Source organism: Homalodisca vitripennis, chromosome 7 (assembly GCF_021130785.1).
Source record: "Homalodisca vitripennis isolate AUS2020 chromosome 7, UT_GWSS_2.1, whole genome shotgun sequence".
Lineage (NCBI taxonomy): Eukaryota > Metazoa > Arthropoda > Insecta > Hemiptera > Cicadellidae > Homalodisca > Homalodisca vitripennis.
In genome coordinates, this window is record NC_060213.1 from 139,420,394 (window position 1) to 139,429,990 (window position 9,597).

Consider the following 9,597-nt stretch of genomic DNA (forward strand, 5'->3'; position numbering starts at 1 on the left):
GGCATTGTTGAGACAAATTCCTTACGGCATTCAACTTCATCTTAAGATCTTCGACATAATCAGGGTAACCATCATCTTCTTCTGTGATCAATAGATCATCTTCTAAGGGAGTCTTCATCTCTCTTCCAAAGACTAGCTCAAAAGGAGAAAATCCTGTTGAATCATGCACTTGAGAGTTATAAGCCATATTTACCATTGGTAGGAGCTCGTCCCAGTCTGTTTGATTTCGGTTGACATAATGACTTAGCATCTTGGGTATGGATCTATGAACTCTTTCTGTTCTACCATTGCTCATGGGATGATATGCGGTGGTTTGAAGTTTCTTTATTCTTAGTAGAGCACACATGCTTTTCATTATTTCGGATGTGAAATTTGAGCCTTGATCAGTAATTAATTCACAGGGTACTCCCATCTTCGTAATGACTCTCTGCACAAGTGCTCGAGCTATTGTTTCTGCAGTTTGGTCTGGCAATGCAATAAACTCTCCGTACCTTGTAAAATGATCTATAACTGTCAGTATGTATTTGTTTTTGGAGCTTGTTAGGGGTAATGGGCCAACAATGTCACACGAAATCCGGTATCCAAATTCTGTACTTTCTTGAAATTTACCTAAAGGTGCTTTAGTTTTTCCGTAATCCATTCTTTTATTGCATGGATCACATGCTCTGATAAAGGAGACAACATCTAATTTCATTTTCGGCCAATAAAACTTTTCTTGGATTCTTAACATCGTCTTCTTGATACCTCCATGACCTGCTGTCGGGATATCATGGTGTAAAACGAATAACCTTCTCTCTTAACCGTCTTGGAAACGACTATCAGTTGTCTGTCCTGCCTCTTTATATAGATGACTCCTTGTGGACTTGTTTTGAACTGAGGGTTATTTTTTCAATCTCTGGCACTCTTCATCCTTACATTGATTTTCTTTAATGCTGTCCACATCCAATATAGGTAGACTTTCCACAGTATTCTTGCACACAATTCTGCTCAGACAATCAGCGTTTTGATTTTTTATCCCTGGTTTATGGAATACCTTGTAGTCATATTCAGCCAATTTCAGTGCCCATCTAGTGAGTCTACTCGAAGGATCTTTTAGCGACAGCAGCCATCTGATTGCGCTGTGATCAGTATACAAGGAGAATGATCGTCCGTACAGGTAGCATCGGAAATACTTTACTGCCCATACAACTGCTAAAAGTTCTTTTTCTGTTACTGTATAATTCTGCTCAGCAGAGTTTAACTGTCTTGACGCATAGGCGATAGGGTGTTCTATTCCATTAATCACTTGTCCTAATACTGCGCCAAGTGCAACATTACTTGCATCAGTGCTTAAGACGAATTCCTTGGAGAAATTTGGATACACTAATAAAGGTTCAGTTACAAGGATGGTCTTCAATTTTTCAAATGATGTTTCCGCTTCTTCGTTCCACTCAAACTTTTGGTCTTTTTTGGTTAATTTTGTCAGAGGTTTAGCGATGTCGGCAAATTTCGGTACATGCCTCCTATAGTAACTACATAGTCCTATAAATCCACGAAGTTCCTTTTCATTCTTGGGTCTTGGAAAATTTTTGACAGCTTCAATCTTATTCTGACATGGTTTGATTCCATCTCTCGATACAACATGGCCTAGGAAGTTAATTTCAGACTTTGCTATTTGGCATTTCTTCAACTGGATACTCAAATTTACCTCTTGAAATCTCTCTAGAACTTCACTAAGATCTTTAGCGTGCTGATCAATACTCGAACTGAAGATTAGGATATCATCCATGTAGGGCAAACATGCTTTTCCTTTCAGACCTGTGAGAGTAGTATCAACCAATCGTTGAAATACAGAAGGAGAATTGATCAATCCCATTGGCATGCGTGTATATTCATAATGACCATCAGGAGTACTGAAGGCCGTCTTCTCTTGACTTTCAGGGTGCATTTTTACCTGATAGAAACCTGAATTCAGATCCAGTGCCGAGAAGTACTGACTGCCTCCTAACATGTCTAAAGTTTCATGTATATCTGGAAGGGGATATATTTCCGGAACTGTAATTTTATTGAGTTCCCGATAGTCTACACATAGACGATAACTGATGGTACCATCAGAGCCTGCTTTCTTGGGGACAATGATTACCGGTGCTGACCATGGGGAAGTACTGGGTACAATTACACCTTTATCTAATTGTTCTTGTATCAAATTTTGTAGAGTACCTCTCTGTGATTGTGGCACTCTGTAAGGTTTCTTATTGATCGGAGGATGTTGGCTCGTGTTGATTTTGTGAGTAACTAAAGAAGTACACCCCAAATTCTCTATTCCTCCTAAGCTAAATAGACGCTTGTAGCGTTGGAGAACATTTTTTAATTTATTTTGGTCTTCAGTTGGGAGGTGCTTTAATTTTTCTTCAAGTTTTCCATTGAATTCCTCTGTCCTATTTTGTGTTAGATTTACTCGTTTCCATGCTCCTTTATTTGCTTCACTGTGTGGCTCTTCTATTTTGCAGAGCAGCGTATTCTTGTATATCACTAAATTTTCAGAGGTGATATTTATGATTTTGGTCCAACACATTCCTTTATTCACTTTTGAAAGGCTTCTAGCGACATTGATGCCATGAACTTTTACTAACGCTGGTTCTGTAATTACTGTTTTTCCTTCCATTTGTTCCATTTGATCCTTTTTGTTTTTGCTTAATTTTACTTGAATAAGCATTTCTGAACGGGCAGGCACGTTGATGTTTGTGCGACTATACGCTAAAATGTCAGGTATTTCTTCCTTCAGGATTTGTTTTGGTGGATTAAGGTTTGTTGAACTTGTTTCGTGGGAACATTGAACAATGCCAATGCCACTTCTCCTGCTTCGAGTTACAGGGGATTCTCTTTCATGGAAACTGCATGCTATCTTGTTTCCAATACTCAGAGACTTATTCTCAAGGTCAATCACAGCCTTTTTTCGTTTCAAAAACATCGTATCCTAGGATAGCAATATAATCTTCAGGGAGATCTGTTGCTACGAAGTCACATTTTTAAATCAAGTAACTCTAGTTGCAAGGTCTCTGTTACAGTGCCGTAAACGTTCATAACAGCACCAGTGATACCTCGTATTTGGATTTCAGTTGGAGTTAGCTTGTTCTGAGCCATTGTCCTATCGATCAGTGATACTTGTGCTCCTGTATCGATTACAATGAGACCGTTCACTCCTCCTATGCAACCCTTGTACAATTAATTCACTCACATTTTCTTGTGTCAAAGTGGCAACAGCTTTGAAATTCAACTTCGCCTGTCTGAGTCCCGTGTGGTTCAGATTTAATGATTTCTGAGGTTCCCAGCGGCGTGCCTGGGTCCCTCGTTGTGGTTTAACGTGTTCGAAGCTGATCCACGTCCTCCATGCTGATACCCTCTGCTCCTGAAGGTTCCTCCTCTAGCTGCGCCTCTTCCTAATGCTGTATTTCTCATACCCCAACAATTGTTTGCTGTGTGTCCAGGTTTTCGGCAATTTTCACAATAATAGGTAGTTGTTTCACTTTTACTTCTACAATCCCTCTCTTTGTGACCTTTCTTCTTACATGTATAACATACAATATCTACTCGCCTGGATTGGCATTCTCTGGCTTTATGGCCTGGTTTCCCACAAGTGTAACACGTAGTATCGGTGATCGTTCCAAAAACTCGCCTTGTCTTCTCCTCAAATTCGGATGGTCTTTTCTCTAAGTTGTTTAGAGCTATCGCCGTGGTTACAGCTTCTCTGAATGTTTTAGGGAACTTGATCCTGGTCTGCCGTCCTATTTCACCATTTTAATCCTCTTACAAAGGCATCCATGGCTCTTCTATCGGCCTCTTCTCTCAGAATTTGGTTTGCTTCAGCGTTGTTTGTAACTCTTAGAGTTTTATCACTGACCCTTTTTACTCGGTCAGAGAACTGCTCAATAGTTTCTCCTCTGTTTTGTCGTATGCTAGCCAATTGCTCGAAGTAGTAATGATCTGGTAGGCTATCGCCGAATCTTTCCATAAAAGCAGCTTTTATTTCTTCTAAAGTTGTTGAGTTTTTTACATTTTTCGTCTGACTTTGCAAAACTGTAGAGCACTGCCTGTTAGTTTAAGTTTTAAAACTTGAAGTTTTTGAGCTTCACTCCAATTGCTGAGCTCTCCAATTCCTTCGATGTCGTCAAAGAAGGGGGCGACTAGATCTGCTTTCTCTCCATCGTAATGGGCTATACTTGAGACAAGCTCAAATGACGGCTTGCTGTCTGCAAGGGTCATGTCCATCGGGTACGGAGATGTTTCAGTTTTGTTCACCGCGGAGGTAGAAGCGTTGGCTAACGTTTCATCTAGTGTTACTTGAAGCGACCTCACTTTATTCGATATGGCATCAAAGGCGTCTTGGACCTCAACGGTCTTCCCTTCTAGGTGTACAGTGCCCATCGTTAATAATTTAAAAAAAATTTGGTTTTCCTCTTTGGAATACAGTAGCTATACAATTCTCTAGGTTATCAGTGATATTCAATAGTTAAACTTAAACGCTCTAAATGAAATCCCTAAAAGACGTTGACAGCAACAATGTGAATAACTAGTTTCCCTATTTTTCAGTAAAATAACTTTCCCTTTTTTTTTTTTTCAATTTTCGATAATGGATCAATCAAACAATAAAGTTTTTCGATTTCCAAATGATACCAATCACTAATCGGTAGTATTGAGTTATCAATGGATCAATAGTCTAACAATGCCTCGATATACAAGTATATCAATACTGTAATGTGACTCAATACAGCTGCAATAATATTAAATAATCGTATTTGTTATATGATATACTATGTGCTATTACTTATATACTCTAATAGTTAATCACATTAACTGATATCACTTTGTTTTCAGTATAATTCGAAATTTACCCTTTTTATAAGTCAGCAACAAGTTACTTCCAACAATTATTGCTATTATACTCTTTTACACTTATATTAAAATTTCTACGGGTTTCTTTTTGTATACAGATATTAATGAATTATCAATCAAATTGAACAGTAAGCTAATATAGAATCATTGGCATATCCCTATTTCCAAGCAAATGATTTTAATCAACACGTTATTCTGCTTATATTTACGCTGAAAACATGATGGACTGAATGCCCTGGAGGTGACGACCTGACATGGAGGCTTTGGCAAAATAAAATACTAGGATGTTGTCCTTTTAATTTCTCTTATTTAAATAATTCTGAATCTGTTTGTCAATAAAGAAGTTTTAATGCTTAAAGCCTGGCCTCAATGCTGCATTCACCATTTATTTCCAAAGCATTTTGAACCATATTATTTAACCAACTATTTACTAATAATACGTAGTCTAATCTTAGGTTTCGCCAATGATTTAATTTAATTTAATTTAACAAAGTTCCCACTGCTCACCAAATAGTGACAGGGCTGCCATCTCGAAGGCTGTGGATGATCGTGACTGCGTTGACGGAGATGACAACATCTGCGTAGACAGTGGTCGGCAGTTGGTAGTTCCGGTCTGGATCACTGGATGTCCGGTGACGTATGCCCTCCTTGTTCCTTTCTATGTTCTATGATGACGTATGATGATGGCGTCCAACTTCCGCTTCATAGTGTAATGGCGTTGCACATGGTGTAATAAGCACACAGAACTAATCCAAGTCCATCTTCGTTCATATAAGTTGAATTTACTCGAAATTTAGAAATATAACATTGCAATTAATTTGTAAATGAATTTAGAATAGTAGTTATTTGGATAATGGAGTGTAAACTGAAATGTTCTAATAATTTTCTCAACCACGTGGTACACTTCTTTATTTCTTTTAGAGTTCTTTTAAAGTTTTGAAATCATTTTGAAATAATTTGCTGGTTTAATTATCGTATCCCACCGCTGGTCACCACTGTAAGCCCTCCGATATTAGCCAGAGAGGCTCATGGTTAATAAAAGGGATAGCGTTTTGCTGCCACCCACCCTAGCTCGTAGGGAAATTTAGAATAGTGGTTGAGAAGGGTCTTGAAATAATTACTCACGTTTCTCCTTTGTTTGAGTCCAATCTATATTCAAAATGCACTAAAACACTCGTAGGCGCACCCAAACTACTATATGTGTACCGGTGTGTTCGCATCTCACTCCACCAAAATAGACTTACTTCACGCACTCTACATTGCCAATCCCTCCGCCTACCTCCGAGCCCTCAACTCGACTGCCGACCCGTGCTGACGAGTGCTGACCCTTGCATTTCCTCAGCACGGCCAGTCACCTCACATCACGCGGTTAAAGGGACTTGGGTTAGTCCAGTTAATTTACACACTGTGTAATTACTAAAATACCATCTAAAAATTACTATATTAAAATAGTAGTGTGCGTGCGCGCTACAGTTATAGAGTTAGTGAAGTTGACAAACAACACGGTGGTTGTGATTCCTGACCTAGGCGTGCCACAACGCTTTGGTAAGATTTGTTTATTTTAACCTAGTTTGTAATTATGCATTAGGTTAGTTCTTTACCTGAAGAAGAGATCAGATTGCAGATCTCGAAACGTAGTGTTACTGATTTCTTGTTTCACTGAACAATGTCCGGAAAAATTCTGTTTCCTTCACATGACTACACTAAACACAAATTTTAAAAAATTTGTTTGAATTGGTGGGACTGCATCTGGTAAAGTGTCATATTATAATAAATATTAGAATCTGAGATAGCCAATTTATTCTTTATTTTATTTAGTTTCAGAAAATATATATTGGTATCCAGGTTCTATTGAAGAAAAATTAAATATATTGTAAAAACCACAAATAGTACACGAAAGGCTAAATTTGTTTGGTAACCAAACTGAACTGTCATTTTACAACTCAAGATAAAATATTTTCATAGCTATGAGCTATGGAAATATTCAACAAAATACCACTCAAACAAAAAATACAATATCAACATATATTCATTGTTGTGCCTACAATCTTCCCTTTTAGTTACTTAGGTTGAAATAGTTCCAGAATTGACCATAGCAAAAAACCACAAAACGGACTGTCGCCGTATTAATAATGTTAAACTCAGCTCCAGTTCACCTTCCTCTTAGTGCATCATTTGGAATGTGACAATGTCACAACCTTCACTCCTAGAATCTGGAGTCATGTTTGTCTGAAGAGATCCAAAAAGGTCTGTGACAAAGAAGCTCAAGATGATTTCTTTACATTGTTTTGACATCAGAGACACCTTTTTTTCAATCTCCGATATCATGCCATGATGGCCAGGCAAGTGTGCGCAACAGTCGATAGTTACATTTCTCCGCTAGATTTGTCACCATTGAGTTCAAGTTGTCAGTTTGCACTGATCAGCAGTGGCATAAACATGGCCGCCTCTATTTATTCTCCCACCAAATGTGAATTAAGGGGATTTATTTCGTTTCCTGCAAGCAGAAATAAGTAGTGCAAATAAGTAGTAGAAATACATCAGAGAATATGCTGTGTTTATGGAGAAAACATTGTGAATTATGGTGTTGTATGCGAGTGGTATAGAAACCAAAGATGTTGACTGACACCCACAAAAATTGATGAATTGCTTCAGCTTTGACATTTCTCAAATTGATCCTTGAATTTAACAATCGGCCAGCTTTCACACCCAATACCATCACTCAAACTTAGTGTTTTGTTTATTATACTTAGTAGTTTGAGCCTTTCTTGATCCATATGATAAAATTAGTACCGTAATTCAACTCTCTTGCTTCACAATAAAACTCCATCTTCTCTCAAAACACTAAACATATTTGAAATGGTACAGTGAATTGAGGAAGATTTTTGTGTGGTAAATCTGATTTACTTTCTTTACAATCCAGTCTGGGTTAATTTCAGAACTGTCACTTTTCACTTTGTGGTCATAGGTAACATAATTGTTATGAGATTAATTCCTCTAGTAAGGTTTTGTTTTCATTTTGCAGGATTTTGTTACTTCCTTGTTGTGTTTGAAATTCATCTTATAAGTTTCCATAAGACATAAGTTGATTTAGGGTGTTTTTGCTTATCTGCAAATACTAGTTGTGAATAATAAAAGTGAGCTGAGCTCTTTTAGTTAAGATGTCCAGCATAGTAAATTTTGGCAAACTTCCTTCAAGATAACCCAGGGTATGGGTTGAAACTTAATAGTTAATTGTTGTTTTAACAATGTTAGCATTCAGGAGCATGTGAATCTCGCACTCAACATTGTTTGTCTGTGTGGGAGTTTTAAGATTGGTTAGGGAGGAAATACTGTTGGGAACCAAGAAATTATTTAGCTTTCTGATGATTAACTCGGCATGCTGGTAGTTATAGGCATCCAAAGACTCAAATATATTTGGCATCCTGATCCAAAGTAAATCCATACAAATTCACAGCCATGACACCTTAAAACCCTTAATACTAACCCTTTTTTTTCGGTGCCAGTGAGAACCGAAGCCACCAACTCCCTGTACACCTGAAGAGTAATTCACTGGTATGAAAACAAATTTGGCATTTTCAAGGTGAAGAGGCTGAAGGATATTTTTTAAATCATTTTGCGTTTTTATTGTCAACATCAAAACTTTGTTGAGAAAATAAATGTTATGTTCATAATTTTTATAAAAATCAAATACGATTCAAATCACATCATTCGTAATACATTTTAATTCCAGTAAGACAATAAAATGTTTTCTTCTTTCAATGGTAATTATTCTTTATAAATGCATATCGGACAAGAGTGAAATATCCAATTCTTTTTTCTGTGAACTGCTAGAAGCATTGGGAAATTCCACAGTTCCCAAGGAGACATCCGTTGAATTGATAAATAACATGTCATTTGTGTTATTTATTTGAGATGAGGTCATGGTACTTTTCTCAGAAGAAGGTGGTGTTTTAGATAAACTTCTTTTAGAACTGTCTTCAACTTCTTTCAAAGCATTAACAAAATCTTTATTTTCAACTTAAGTTTTTCCAAATCTTGATTTGTTCTCCAAAAATAAACAAATCTATTTCTTTTACACAGGCTCTTTCCTTTGTTCCATAAAAGGTAACATCTTACTTGGTGTCTTATTCTTTGTATAAATATTGTCAATTATTGCTGACCAATGTGGATGCTCCTTTACTTAAGCAAAGACTATGTCTTCAACTCTGAATTTAGTTGTATTTATAGTTTATATTTTTAGAGATTCCACCATATTTTATTTTAAGCAACTCATATTATATTGACCAACAGGGAAAAGAATTTTTACACTAAAATTAGTTAAACTGTATGTATTCGAGTCTGAATCAATGAATTAATCAAAGAATTTCATTCAGCAATAGAATATTTTAAGTTCGACTTGTATGAGTTTTCAGTTGTTTTCTATTTGATTTTATACGGAGATTGAAGTATAAAAAATCATACAAACAAATTGCTCTAACACATTTTAAAGTTTCTTACAATCTGGACACAATAAAGTTTTTCATAGAACACACAGACAGATGGCCAATAAATAATATGTAGGTCAGGGCAAATTTCTATAAGTGATTTTATCTCTACAGCACCAATGCAGAGGCACTAGTAAATAAGAAAACCTTACTGATATTTACATAACAGTTTGTCTGTCCACTGATATCAGCAAAGTCTTGCACTGGTACTGCCAGATAAAATGTCAACAGCTGATTT